Consider the following 14,208-nt stretch of genomic DNA (forward strand, 5'->3'; position numbering starts at 1 on the left):
CACAGTCTAGGTAATAACTTCTGGTCTAAGGAAAGACATACCTAAATATAAAGAGACTACTCTAATGATACTCTCTGTGAGATTTCCTAATAGAGTCTCTTTTGTGGGTCTGTTCAGTGCGAGCTATACCCTTATAGGTCCACCCACGACTTTAGCTAAGACATCTCCATATCTGTAGCTCATGAGGTCTTTACCTTGCATCCGAATACAAGTAGATAAGTCGTGCTAGTCTTATCCGAGATCACTGATCCCCATTCTCAGTGTCTCTAGACTAGGAACATAAAATTAGGAATAAATATCCAGTATCCTTGAATCCTCATGATCGTGATATGATCACATATACTCAAGAGATATCTATTTTATTCCAAGGGGTTTATCCAGTTACTCATATAAAATATTAACAGTAATATTAAGACAAAATATGAAACAGGATAAATAGTGCTTTTATTTATTTGCGACAATACAAAGGTCCACATATGTCCTAATCTAATTAAAAGATTGCTAGGACATCCATATACTAACAATGCACACCATGGGAAGCTCCACTAGTGCTTTGGTCTTTACCATTGCCACTATGAGCGTCCCCTATAGAAACATACTTCACCCTCCATGAGACACATTTTATGTACACCAACGGGCCTTTGGCTCTTTGACTCTTTCTAAGTATTTGATCATCAACAGTCCTTTGGCTTGATATTCGCCTGAAATTTAAAAGGTAACTAGCTGTGAATCGCTAAAAACCTTGAGGTGTTGGGCACCCAATTCTCTGGCTTGAAGCAGACCGGCTATCATAGCCTCATATTCAGCCTGGTTGTTGGTTGTGTTGAAATCAAAAGTCAAAGAATGCTCCATCGCGACACCATCTGGATTTTTGACTATCATACTGGCACCTGACCCTTTGGCGTTGGTCGAACCGACAACATACACTTTCCATGTCGCCTAGGTCTCACTATTCTGATTTTCCACTGCACCAGCGTGGGTCATCTATGCTATGAAGTCTGTGAAGGCTTGAGCTTTGATGGCAGCCCTTGGTTCATAACTGATTTGGTATTTCGATAGTTCAATTTCCCATGATATCATTCGCCCCGCCAGGTCAGGCTTTTGCAACACTTGGCGAATTGGTTGATTAGTTCTAACGGTGATTGGATGACATTGGAAGTATGGTCGTAGTCTTCGTGCTGCGAAAATGAGCGTGAGGGTAACCTTTTCAATCTCTTGATACCTAAGCTCAGCACCCTGTAGTACTTTGCTAACGAAATACACTGGTTTTTGGGCTTCCCCATTTGTTCTCTGACCAACGCGGCGCTGATGGCCTCCATTCTGACGACGAGATATAAATACAAAGTCTCTCCATCGTTTGGCTTCGTGAGAACAGGCAGGACGGATAATGCTCTTTTAAACTCTTGGAAAGATTTTTCACAGTCGTTGGTCCATTGAAAAGTACAACCTTTCCTCAGCAGGCTAAACAAAGGAAGGGACTTGTAGGCCGAATTGGCTAAGAACCGAGTGAGAGCGACTAACCTCCCGGTCAGCTGTTGAACTTCTTTGACCATTTGGGGGCTTCGCATGTCTATGACCGCCTTACACTTGTCAGGATTGACCTCGATGCCTCTTTCGGTCAGCATAAAACCTAGAAATTTCCCAGCCGGTACTCCAAACGCGCACTTACTTGGGTTGAGTCGCATGTTGTACTTCCTTAACCTGTCAAAGACGCCCTGAAGATGTGATAAGTGTTGTTCAGGAGTTTGCGACTTAGTGATCATATCATCGATGTATACTTCGATGCTTTCGCCAATTAGGTCTTTGAATACTTCATTCATCATTCGCTAGTATGTGGCACCAGCGTTTTTCAACCCAAAAGGCATCATAGTATAGCAGTAGTTGGCGTTCTGAGTTATGAACGCCGTTTTGCTTTGATCTTCCTCAAGTAACGGAATCTGGTTGTAGCCTGAATATACATCCATGAATGAGAGCACTTTGAATCCGGATGAGTTATCAACGAGTTGGTCAATGCTTGGGAAAAGGTAGGCATCTTTGGGGCACACTTTGTTTAGGTTGGTGTAATCGACGCACATCCTCCATGCTCCGCTTGGCTTTTTAACCAAAACCGGATTGGAGAGCTAGGTAGTATATTTGATCTCTCAAATGAAACTGGCATCCCAGAGTCTCTTGACCTCTTCATCAATGATCTTTTGGCGATCAGGGCCAAACTTTCTTTTCTTTTGCGAGACAGGTTTTGCTGAGGGATCCACTGATAACCGGTGGCAGCATACTTCAGACGGCTTCCATGCAAACAGATCTTTGTTGTCTCGTAGGAGTTTGATCAGCTTACCCCTCATCTCCGGGTTGGTGAACGCCCCGATAGTTGTGGTTTGATCCTCGTCGCCCAGGACTACGTGTTCCAGTGTTCTGTCTGGTGTAGGTCTGGAATGCTCCATCCGGGGGTCGTCCCTTGCGTCGAATTCTACAAGGAAACATTGGTCAAGATCCTTACCCTTATCATCGAGGTTGCTCGTTGTTACCTAGGCTGTCACTAGATGAGGCACTGGTTGGGATTTGAAGGCGACTTTTGGTACTGGTCGCAGGGATATATTATAGCAGCTCCTTGCTATCGTTTGATCTCCCTTTACCGTCGCCACCTTGTTATCTCTCGCCACAAATTTCATCGCCAGGTGAGAGTGTGACACGCTTGCTTCAAACGCGGTGAATATTCTTCTGCCGAGGATTACGTTGTAAGATGACTGGGTATCAAGCACCAAAAACTGGATGTCGGCTGACTTGGTTGTGGGCGGCATTCCTAGGGATAAACGCAAGTTTATCATTCCGAGGGGTTTGGTGGTTGTGGCGTTGAAACCTGAAAGTTCACCTGCAACCGGGGTTAAGTCATTAATCGTGAAACCTAAAGCCTTGAGACATGGCAAAAACAAAATGTCAGCAAAGCTGCCATGATCAACAAATACGCGGTTGACACTCCAGTTGGCGATTATTGCTAGGATGACTAAGGGGTCGTCATGCCCAGGGAGGATGTCCCCTAACTCCTTCAGATCCCAGACGATCTTAGGTTTGGCTGGGCCTGCATCAGTTTTGGTTATGCCGATGACTTTTCCAGCTACCGCTAAACACTGTTTAAAGTGTCTTTTCCGGGCGTTGACCGTTACCCCGCCTCTGCCAAGTCCTCCGAAAATCATGTTTATCACGCCATGCTTGACCTCAGCTGAGTCCTCGTCTTCCCCATCACGCCTTTCTCTATTGCTTTGGTTACCATGCACCTTGCGATCTCGTGGGGGGCTTTCTCTGTGATCGCGTTCGCGACGAGATTGATAACCTGGTTGGTTGTTCCTTCTTTGTTCCAGGGACCTGCTACGCTCTCGGTATCGCCTGTTGTTCCCTGGAGTTCGGACGTTATCTCCCGCCTTTCTTTGGGCCCCACCTTTGATAAGCTCATCAATCTCATCCTTGAGGTGTTTGCACTCCTCAGTACTGTGACCGTTACTGCGGTGGAACTTGCAGTATACGGTGTTTTCTCGAGGCTGCTGTTGACTCTTGGGGCTATGCTTGCCCTCTTCTTTGTACTGGGTCTGTAGGACGCTATGTGACTGGCGTCCTATTGTGTCACGCCCAGAATGGGGACTGGCGTATTTGGAGGGTTTGTGACCTTTTCTCCGCTCTTCGTTGTGGTCACAGTTTTTACTATCTCTGTTTTGTTGGTTGTGGGTGTCATCTACCCGGCTTCCTTTGTACTCCTCGATGCGCATAAACTCTTGGGCTTTCAGTTTGACTTCTTCAAGGTCAACTATTTCATGGAGAGCAAGCTCGTAGGCAAATGCTCCTTCACACAAACCAGATAAGAGTATGTGTACTTGCACTTTAGGGTCTAGGCCTTGTACTTACAAGGCTTCTTTGTCGAACCGATCCAGAAAGGACCTACGGGATTCCCCAGATTGTTAACGAACCTTCTCTAGGGAATGGACGGACTTTGGCACTGGACGACTTGTGGCAAAGTAGGTCTGGAACTTGCTTGCCAAGTCATCCCAGGATGCTACGCTGCCAGTCGGCAAAGTGGTGTACCAGGTCAGTGCTCTCCCGCCCAAATGCGTCGAGAAAGTTCTGCACATAAGTAGGTCGGTTTCGCCATGAAGGGTCTTCGCCGCTTCAAACTTTTGGACCCATTCGAAAGGTTCAGTGGCACCCACATAGGTAGTGATATTGGATGGTCCCTTGAAACCAAGGGGTATGGGTGTGAGGCATAGACTATCCGTCAGGGGTTTATTGCGTCCTGATGTGTTTGGGGGAGTGGCGCGTAATGGGTTACGAGGCGGCAAGTCTGGTTGTGGGCGAGGTATTTGAGGGGCCTCCACTAAGTAGGAGAGAGCTGGGGCTTGATTGGCTCCAAACTGGGGTTGGCTAGGGATTACAACCGACCCCTGTGGTTGTGGAACGGCAGCGTTATGGGGGTGAGCTGGGTAACCGTGGAACGGATAATCGGTTGGGAAAGGTGGGGGGAATTGAGTGGCCATATTATGTGTATAAGGTCGAGGGGGGTATGTGGCGATTACGAGTATGCGGTGATCATAATACGGTGCTACTGGTTGGCTCTGGGCCGGTTGGTGACGGTGGGCGAGTGGAATGGCTTGTGGGGCTGCAGTGGGGAAAGGCATTCCGAAATGGACTCCGGGGGGAGGCGGTTGGTTTTGAACTAGGTTTTCTCCCTGCACTTCAAGTATTGGCACGCGATGGTTCAACTGTGTTACTCTAACACCAGGTCCTCGTAACTGAGGACCTACTGATTGTAGTACTGGAGGGGGAGCTTCGACGGCTGCCCGCTCGTCTGGGGCCGAATGCATGGATGAAGGGGAGTTAGATTGCACTGTTTGTACATGTCCCTCAGGGGTTACAGCCCTAGCCTGTTCTACTCGCCGTGTTGTAACAACCATGTCGGTTTCCAGAATGTGGAAAGCGTCTTGTAGATCTTTGGTAGGAGAATGGGAATAGAAGTTTATAGATTTCCCACAGCCGGCGCCAATGTACCGTTGGAATCTATAAGCCCACTATGTTCCCTTTAGAGGGGGTTGTTACTATATGGATGGTACCACTAGATTAGGTAAAGACCAGGCTAGATGGTATGATTTCAAGTATAACAAGTTAATAACAATGGAGCTATGATGGTCAAATATGTGACTTAATAGAAATGGGCATAATAACGATACATAAGACAGATCTTAAGTTGTGCCCATGAGGGCTATTTATAAGGAAGATGGTGTGGGTTGGTGAGGAGGGGGTCAACCCTCCTTGGGATATACTCCCATGATGGTAGTGTTGGGCGTGGTTGGCGCTGCCATTATGGCAGCGCTTTGCCTTCTGCATCTGGCGCTGTCAGCACTGGGCAAAGGGGCAGTTTCCCTTTGTGGTGCCTGTGGCGGTTGCCTTTGGTGGTTAGCGTCCCAAGATGGTACTCGAAGTACCCCTCATGGCCGAATCATCCCTTTCAAAAAGGTGTTTCTTTTCAAAACTTTCACAAAGAAAAGAACAAAACCATGGACACATATAGATATATGAACACAGCAATCACATTAACATGTTCATAAAATAAAATCTTTAACAATTTAAAGCATTGTAATTCAAAATCCATATACTAAGATTCAAGCTTTAATTATTTAAAGAACTTTTGACCGTAAAGAACAAGTTTTTACAAACAAAGTACCATCACCCTTCGATGGTAAAGCAACCGGGCTCTGATACCACTTGAAAGAAAATGGCCTTGAAGGCCGATGGCATGTGAGGATGAAAACAAAAAAAATTTCAAAGCGAAATCACACATGCTAATCAAGATACATGCTTTAAGACAGTATGATGTACCTTGTTCGTGATTCAAAACTCCAAGATGATCAGTGTTAGGTTTGAAGGTTCAAACCCTCTAACGTTGATCCACACCACCCTACGTCAAGATGCAAGAACCCTTCTTGAAAAGCCACCAAATGAACACCACAAGGAAGGCACTTTAGGCGTCCCAATAGGAGAAGAAGGAGGCAAGGTTAATGTATTTAGATGAGTGAATTTTTCAGCATGAAAAACTCACAAAGTGGCGCATGGATTCTATGAGAAAAGGCTAGGTGATTTTCGAAAACCCTAAAGAAAACCTCACAAAAGGAAGCACACTTGGAGATGAGAGAATGATTGAATTGAATCAGATTTTTCTCCTAAAAATCTGACCTATGTAGCGCCCAATGGTGGAGGAATAAGTGGAGTTGTTGCAATTCAAATCTAGCTAACAATCTCTTATCATATCCTCATGAGACTAAGTCTATACCTAGTCAAAAATCTGACTTAATAACCATCATATGGCCAGCCATATGGTGTGCCCTTATTCAGCCCAAAAAGAGTCCAAATACATTGAGTAGTTGCATTCAAATTTGAACCGACTCACTCACTTATTCTCTCAACCAACCAAATCTGATTGGAGCTTATTTGGTTGATAATATGACCATCATAAGACCCCAAAATCAGCGCCCTGATGCCTTGGATGATGCCCAAAGATCTCCTCTTGATACTTGGGATTTGTTCCAACAAGATCTTATCCTATCCTTTTGTTATGAAACAACTTTTCATAGCCAATTCAAATTCGAATTCATACATTTAAATTCAAACGTTCAAACATTTAAATTCAAAATTCAAATTCTAAATTTAAATTCTAAATTTAAATATTTGATAATTAATTTAACTAATTAAATTAATTAATAATATCTTGGACCATCCAAGCCCATTACATGTACCATGCGCCCTTTCTCTCTTAGGTGGGCTTCAAAACTTTTTCTTGGGCTAACAACCTTTATTAGGCCCAGTACCTTTAATGCTATATTCATCAAGACAATAAGGTGTTAGTGTGTGACCCATTAGGCCCAACATAGCACTGACATAAATGGGCTTGGGCCCAACAAGCCCACAACCCATTTAATAACAACACAGAGCACTAGCAATGCTTTGTTGCCCCAGAGCTAGTTAGGTTAATGACATAATCATACTATTACATATATTTGGTTGCCGTATGTATTTCCTTTCGTCTCGGTTACCTTCCCTTTAAACCTAGGGTGAGGAAATGTATCAACCCTTGCGGTTTAGGGTAAGCTTTAATTCGAAATAGGAAATCTTTAATTTACTGACACTAAAGGCAGATCATCTCATGATCTCTTTTACTATGCATAGATTCCCGAGTCTTGTAAATGTCATCCCGATTTCTCCGGTTTACAGATAACCTAATCCCTTACAGAGATTTGACAAATTCCTTCAGCTTATCACCCTAGGCCTGTGCTCTTTTAGGACATGCCCAAAAGTATACCTATGAGTCTCCATGTTTCGGGCAAACGAGGTATACAATCAAAACATGCCTTCTAGAACATAGTCTAGGTGACAACTTATGGTCTAAGGAAAGACATACCCAAATATTAAGAGACTCCTCTAATGATACTTTTGTAAGATTTCCTCATAGAGTCTCTTTGTGGGTCTGTTCAGTGCGAGCTATACCCTTATAGGTCCACCCACGACTTTAGCTAAGACATATCCATATATGTAGCTCATGAGGTCTTTACCTTGTATCCGAATACAAGTAGATAACTCGTGCTAGTCTTACCCGAGATTACTAATCCACATTCTCAGTGTCTCTAGACTAGGAACATAAAATTAGGAATAAACATCTGGTATCCTTAAATCCTCATGATCGTGATCTCATCACAGATACTCAAGAGATACCTATTTTATTCCAAGGGGTTTATCCAGTTACTCATATAATATATTAACAATAATATTGAGACAAAATATAAAACAGGATAAAGAGTGCTTATTATTTATTTTTGACAATATAAAAAGGTCCACATATGTCCTAATCTAATCAAAAGATTATCTCTAGGACATTCATATACTAACAAGCCACTCACACACACAGCCCCTTTATGCACACCATGGGAAGCTCCACTAGTGCTTTGGTCTCTACCATTGCCACTATGAGCGTCCCCTATATCAACATACTTCACCATCCATGAGACACATTTTATGTACACCAACGGGCCTTTGGCTCTTTGACTCTTTCTGAGTATTTGCTCATCAACGGTCCTTTGGCTTGATATTCGCCTGAAATTTGAAAGGTAACTAGCTGTGAATCGCTAAAAACCTTGAGGTGTTGGGCACCCAATTCTCTGGCTTGAAGCAGACCGACTATCATAGCCTCATATTCAGCCTGGTTGTTGGTTGTGTTGAATCAAAAGTCAAAGAATGCTCCATCGCCACGCCATCTGGATTTTCAACTATCATACCGGCACTTGACCCTTTGGCGTTGGTCGAACCCTCAAAATACACTTTCCATGTCGCCTGGGTCTCACTATTCTGATTTTCCACTGCACCAGCGTGGGTCATCTCTGCTATGAAGTCTGTGAGGGCTTGAGCTTTGATGGCAGCCCTTGGTTCATAACTGATTTTGTATTCCGATAGTTCAATTACCCATGACATCATTCGCCCCGCTAGGTCAGGCTTTTGCAACACTTGGCGAATGGGTTGATTAGTTCTAACGGTGATTGGATGACATTGGAAGTATGGTCGTAGTCTTCGTGCTGCGAAAATGAGCGTGAGGGTAACCTTTTGCTGATACCTAAGCTCAGCACCTTGTAGTACTTTGCAAACAAAATACACTGGTTTTTGGGCTTCCCCATTTGGTTCTCTGACCAACGCGGCGCTGATGGCCTCTATTCCGACAGCGAGATATAAATACAAAGTCTCTCCATCGTCTGGCTTCGTGAGGACAGGCGGACAGGATAACGCTCTTTAAACTCTTGGAAAGCTTTTTCACAGTCGTCGGTCCATTGAAAAGTACAACCTTTCCTCAGCAGGCTAAACAAAGGAAGGGACTTATAGGCCGAATTGGCTAAGAACCGAGTGAGAGCGACTAACCTCCCGGTCAGCTGTTGAACTTCTTTGACCGTTTGGGGGCTTCACATGTCTATGACCGCCTTACACTTGTCAGGATTGACCTGGATGCCTCTTTCGGTCAGCATAAAACCGAGAAATTTCCCAGCCGGTACTCCAAACGCGCACTTACTTGGGTTGAGTCGCATGTTGTACTTCCTTAACCTGTCAAAGACGCCCTGAAGATGTGATAAGTGTTGTTCAGGAGTTTGCGACTTGGCGATCATATCATCGATGTATACTTCGATGCTTTCGCCAATTAGGTCTTTGAATACTTCATTCATCATTCGCTAGTATGTGGCACCAGCGTTTTTCATCCCAAAAGGCATCATAGTATAGCAGTAGTTGGCGTTCTGAGTTATGAACGCAGTTTTGCTTTGATCTTCCTCAAGTAACAGAATCTGGTTGTAGCCTAAATATACATCCATGAATGAGAGCACTTTTTTGAATCCGGATGAGTTATCAACGAGTTAGTCAATGCTTGGGAAAAGGTAGGCATCTTTGGGGTACACTTTGTTGAGGTTGGTGTAATTGACGCACATCCTCCATGCTCCGCTTGGCTTTTTAACCAAAACCGGATTGGAGAGCCAGGTAGTATATTTGATCTCTCGAATGAAACCGGCATCCCAGAGTCTCTTGACCTCTTCATCAATGATCTTTTGGCGATCAGGGCCAAACTTTCTTTTCTTTTGCGAGACAGGTTTTGCTGAGGGATCCAATGATAACCGGTGGCAGCATACTTCAGACGGCTTCCATTCAAACAGATCTTTGTTGTCTTGTTGGAGTTTGATCAGCTTACTCCTCATCTCCGGGTTGGTGAACGCCCCGATAGTTGTGGTTTGATCCTCGTCGCCCAGGACTACGTGTTCCAGTGTTCTGTCTGGTGTAGGTCTGGAATGCTCCATCCGGGGGTCGTCCCTTGCGTCGAATTCTACAAGGAAACACTGGTCAAGATCCTTACCCTTATCATCGAGGTTTCTCGTTGTTACCTGGGCTATCACTAGATGAGGCACTAGTTGGGCTTTGAAGGCGACTTTTGGTGCTGGTCGCAGGGATATATTATAGCAGGCTAGCAGCTCCTTGCTATCGTTTGATCTCCCTTTACCGTCGCCACCTTGTTGTCTCTCGCCACAAATTTCATCGCCAGGTGAGAGTGTGACACACTTGCTTCAAACGCGGCGAATATTCTTCTGCCGAGGATTACGTTGTAAGCTGACTGGGTATCAAGCACCAAAAACTGGATGTCGGCTGACTTGGTTGTGGGCGGCATTCCTAGGGATAAACGCAAGTTTATCATTCCGAGGGGTTTGGTGGTTGTGGCGTTGAAACCTGAAAGTTCACCTGCAACCGGGGTTAAGTCATTAATCGTGAAACCTAAAGCCTTGAGACATGGCAAAAACAAAATGTCAGCAGAGCTGCCATGATCAACAAATACGCGGTTGACACTCCAGTTGGCGATTATTGCAAGGATGACTAAGGGGTCTTCATGCCCAGGGAGGATGTCGCCCAACTCCTTGAGATCCTAGACGATCTTAGGTTTGGCTGGGCCTGCATCAGTTTTGGTTTTGCCGATGACTTTTCCAGCTACTGCTAAACACTGTTTAAAGTGTCTTTTCCGGGCGTTGACTGTTACCCCGCCTTTGCCAAGTCCTCTGGAAATTATGTTTATCACGCCATGGTTGACCACAGCTGAGTCCTCGTCTTCCCCGTCACGCCTTTCTCTATTGCTTTGGTTACCATGCACCCTACGATCCCGTGGAGGGCTTTCTCTGCGATCGCGTTCGCGGCGAGATTGATAACCTGGTTGGTTGTTCCTTCTTTGTTCCAGGGACCTGCTACGCTCTCGGTATCGCCTGTTGTTCCCTGGAGTTCGGACGTTATCTCCCGCCTTTCTTTGGGCCCCACCTTCGATAAGCTCATCAATCTCATCCTTGAGGTGTCTGCACTCCTCAGTACTGTGACCGTTACTGCGGTGGAACTTGCAGTATACGGTGTTTTCTCGAGGCTGCTGTTGACTCTTGGGGCTATGCTTGTCGTCTTCTTTGTACTGGGTCTGTAGGACGCTATGTGACTGGCGTCCTATTGTGTCACGCCCAGAATGGCGACTGGCGTATTTGGAGGGTTTGTGACCTTTTCTCCGCTCTTCGTTGTGGTCACAATTTTTACTATCTCTGTTTTGTTGGCTGTGGGTGTCATCTACCCGGCTTCCTTTGTACTCCTCGATGCGCATAAACTCTTGGGCTTTCAGTTTGACTCCTTCAAGGTCAACAATTTCATGGCGAGCAAGCTCGTAGGCGAATGCTCCTTCACACAAACCAGAAAAGAGTATGTGTACTTGCACTTTAGGGTCTAGACCTTGTACTTGCAAGGCTTCTTTGTCAAACCGATCCAGAAAGGACCTAAGGGATTCCCTAGATTGTTGACGAACCTTCTCTAGGGAATGGACGGACTTTGGCACTCGGTGACTTGTGGCAAAGTAGGTCTGGAACTTGCTTGCCAAGTCATCCCAGGATGGTACGCTTCCAGTCGGCAAAGTGGTGTACCAGGTCAGTGCTCTCCCACCCAAAAGCGTCGGGAAAGTTTTGCACATAAGTAGGTCAGTTTCGCCAAGAAGGGTCATCGCCGCTTCAAACTTTTGGACTTATTCGAAAGGGTCAGTGGCACCCACATAGGTAGGGATATTGGACTCCGGGGGGAGGCGGTTGGTTTTGAACTAGGTTTTCTCCTTGCACTTCAAGTATTGGCACGCGATGGCTCAACTATGTTACTCTAACACCAGGTCCTGGTAATTGAGGACCTACCAATTGTAGTACTGGAGGGGGAGCTTCGACGGCTGCCCGCTCGGCTGGGGCCGAATGCAAGGATGGAGGGGAGTTAGATTGCACTGTTTGTACATGTCCCTCAGGGGTTACAGCCCTAGCCTGTTCTGCTCGCCGTGTTGTAACAACCATGTCGGTTTCCAGAACGTGGAAAGCGTCTTGTAGATCTTTGGTAGGAGAATGGGAATAGAAGTTTATAGATTTCCCACAGACGGCGCTAATGTACCGTTGGAATCTATAAGCCCACTATGTTCCCTTTAGAGGGGGTTGTCACTATATGGATGGTACCACTAGCTTAGGTAAAGACCAGGCTAGATGGTATGATTCCAAGTATAACAAGTTAATAACAATGGAGCTATGATGGTTAAATATGTGACTTAATAGAAATGGGCATAATAACGATACATAAGATAAATCTTAAGTTGTGCCCATGAGGGCTATTTATAAGGAAGATGGTGTGGGTTGGTGAGGAGGGGGTCAACCCTCCTTGGGATATACTCCCATGATGGCAGTGTTGGGCGTGGTTGGCGCTGCCATTGTGGCAGCGCTGCGCCTTCTGCATCTGGCGCTGTTAGCATTAGGCAAAAGGGCAGTTTCTCTTTGTGGTGCCTGTGGCGGTTGCCTTTGGTGGTTAACGTTCCAAGATGGGGCATTTCGGTGTATCCCTTGGACGTGCTGCAGGGTTGGAGGATGTGCGGGTCCATGTCAGCCCTTAGGGCTAACGCGAGTTGGGGCTAAGGATTGGGCCTGAACAGCTGGGCCGCTTCAGCGTTTGGGCCATCCGGAACAGAACCAAACAACATCACATGGTGAACAAATATGTATCAGCCTCTCACATCTCTTATTTGGCGGTCTCCAGCTTCAAACCTTCAGAGATGGCAACAGCCCAGAGATGGCAATCGCCCAAAGATCCCCCATCCAAAAAAGACCCAAAGAAACAATCGCCCACCACAAGGTCCCATCGCCTAAAAGAAATCGCCCAAAAGAAATGACTTCCAACCAGTGTATAGCTAGCGACCGCCCAAGCAGATCTCCCAAGAAGATTTCAAGGCAACTGCGCAAATATTCTTTGACCAAAAAAGACCCAAAGAAACAATCGCCCACCACAAGGTCCCATCGCCTAAAATATATCGCCCAAAAGAAAATGACTACCAACCAGTGTATAGGTAGCAACCGCCCAAGAAGATTTCAACCACCAAGGAAAAAAGCCACCGCCCAAGGAGGACCCAACCTAGAAAGGTCCCATCGCCAAAAAAAAGAAGAAGAAAGAGGACAAGATCAGAAATGGTGACCCACGATCCCATCTTCCCTGCCATTTGCTGATCGCCAAACTTGTCAATGGAGGAATCTGTCTTCAATCAACTGATTGGCAATGAAAGCACGAATATCAACTTCAAACCGAGGCTAGCAACCGCCCAAGAGGCTAGCAATCGCCCAAAGAGACGGCAACCGCCCAAGCAGATAGCCCAATCATTCATGCCGGTCAATTTATGTTGGTCGTCAACCATGGCATGTTTTATCCATAACCCCATCAAACATAATGTCAGTGTTTGTGCGCATCATCCATCTAAAACACAAGGACCAAACTCCCACGTCTCTTACCAATCGGATCAAAGTTTTGAACGATTTGGTGGTCACCAACCATAATCTTCCACCTCTTACCGGTCGGTATATACACCTCAAAATTAGGTCTTTGATCCCACAGAGATTCAGAACAATCACACGGTGGACAAGAGCAGACCAAAATCTGAACTGCCACGTGGAGAACCAACACCACCCATTCCCCTTTTACACCGTCAAGAAACCTCTCTGGCCTTTCTCATCAGACTCGGCATCCGTTTCGAAGCCCCATGGTTTCCCGACCAATTTTGGCGGTCGGTGAGGCTCCCTTTAGATCGAAACCGTCAGCTACTCATGTACCAACCAGCTCATCCATCTTCCCTTGATGGCAACGTTCAGATCGGTTTAAAAGATAAAATGAGCAAACACTGAAGACTGAGCATTTCTCCTGCTCGGCTAAAGTACTGAGGGAGAGAGAATAACATATCTGAAGGCCTTTTTACTTGGTATAAAGATCTATAGAGATAGATCAAACAGGCTGCTGGGTTTATCTCAATCCACGTATATTGACAAGATGCTAAAAAGGTTTAGCATGGAAGGGTCGAAAATGGGTTTTCTACCTGTCAGTCATGGGATACATCTTTCAAAGGCTATATGTCCTAAGTCACAGCCTGAGAAGGATCGCATGAGTGGAACTCCATACGCTTCGGCTATTGGGTCCATCATGTATGCCATGATATGTATGAAGACCAGATGTCTCATATGCTTTAAGCATTACGAGCAGATACCAGTCAGACCTTTGAGAAGAACTAAGGATGCGTTTTTGGTCTATGGTGGGGTTAATGAGCTTACAATGAAAGGGTTCACTGATGCCAGCTTT

The sequence above is a fragment of the Gastrolobium bilobum genome, unplaced genomic scaffold, assembly GCF_033153095.1.
Source record: "Gastrolobium bilobum isolate Gb01-03AN ecotype WA unplaced genomic scaffold, APGP_CSIRO_Gbil_v1 utg21352, whole genome shotgun sequence".
NCBI classification, from domain to species: Eukaryota; Viridiplantae; Streptophyta; class Magnoliopsida; order Fabales; family Fabaceae; genus Gastrolobium; species Gastrolobium bilobum.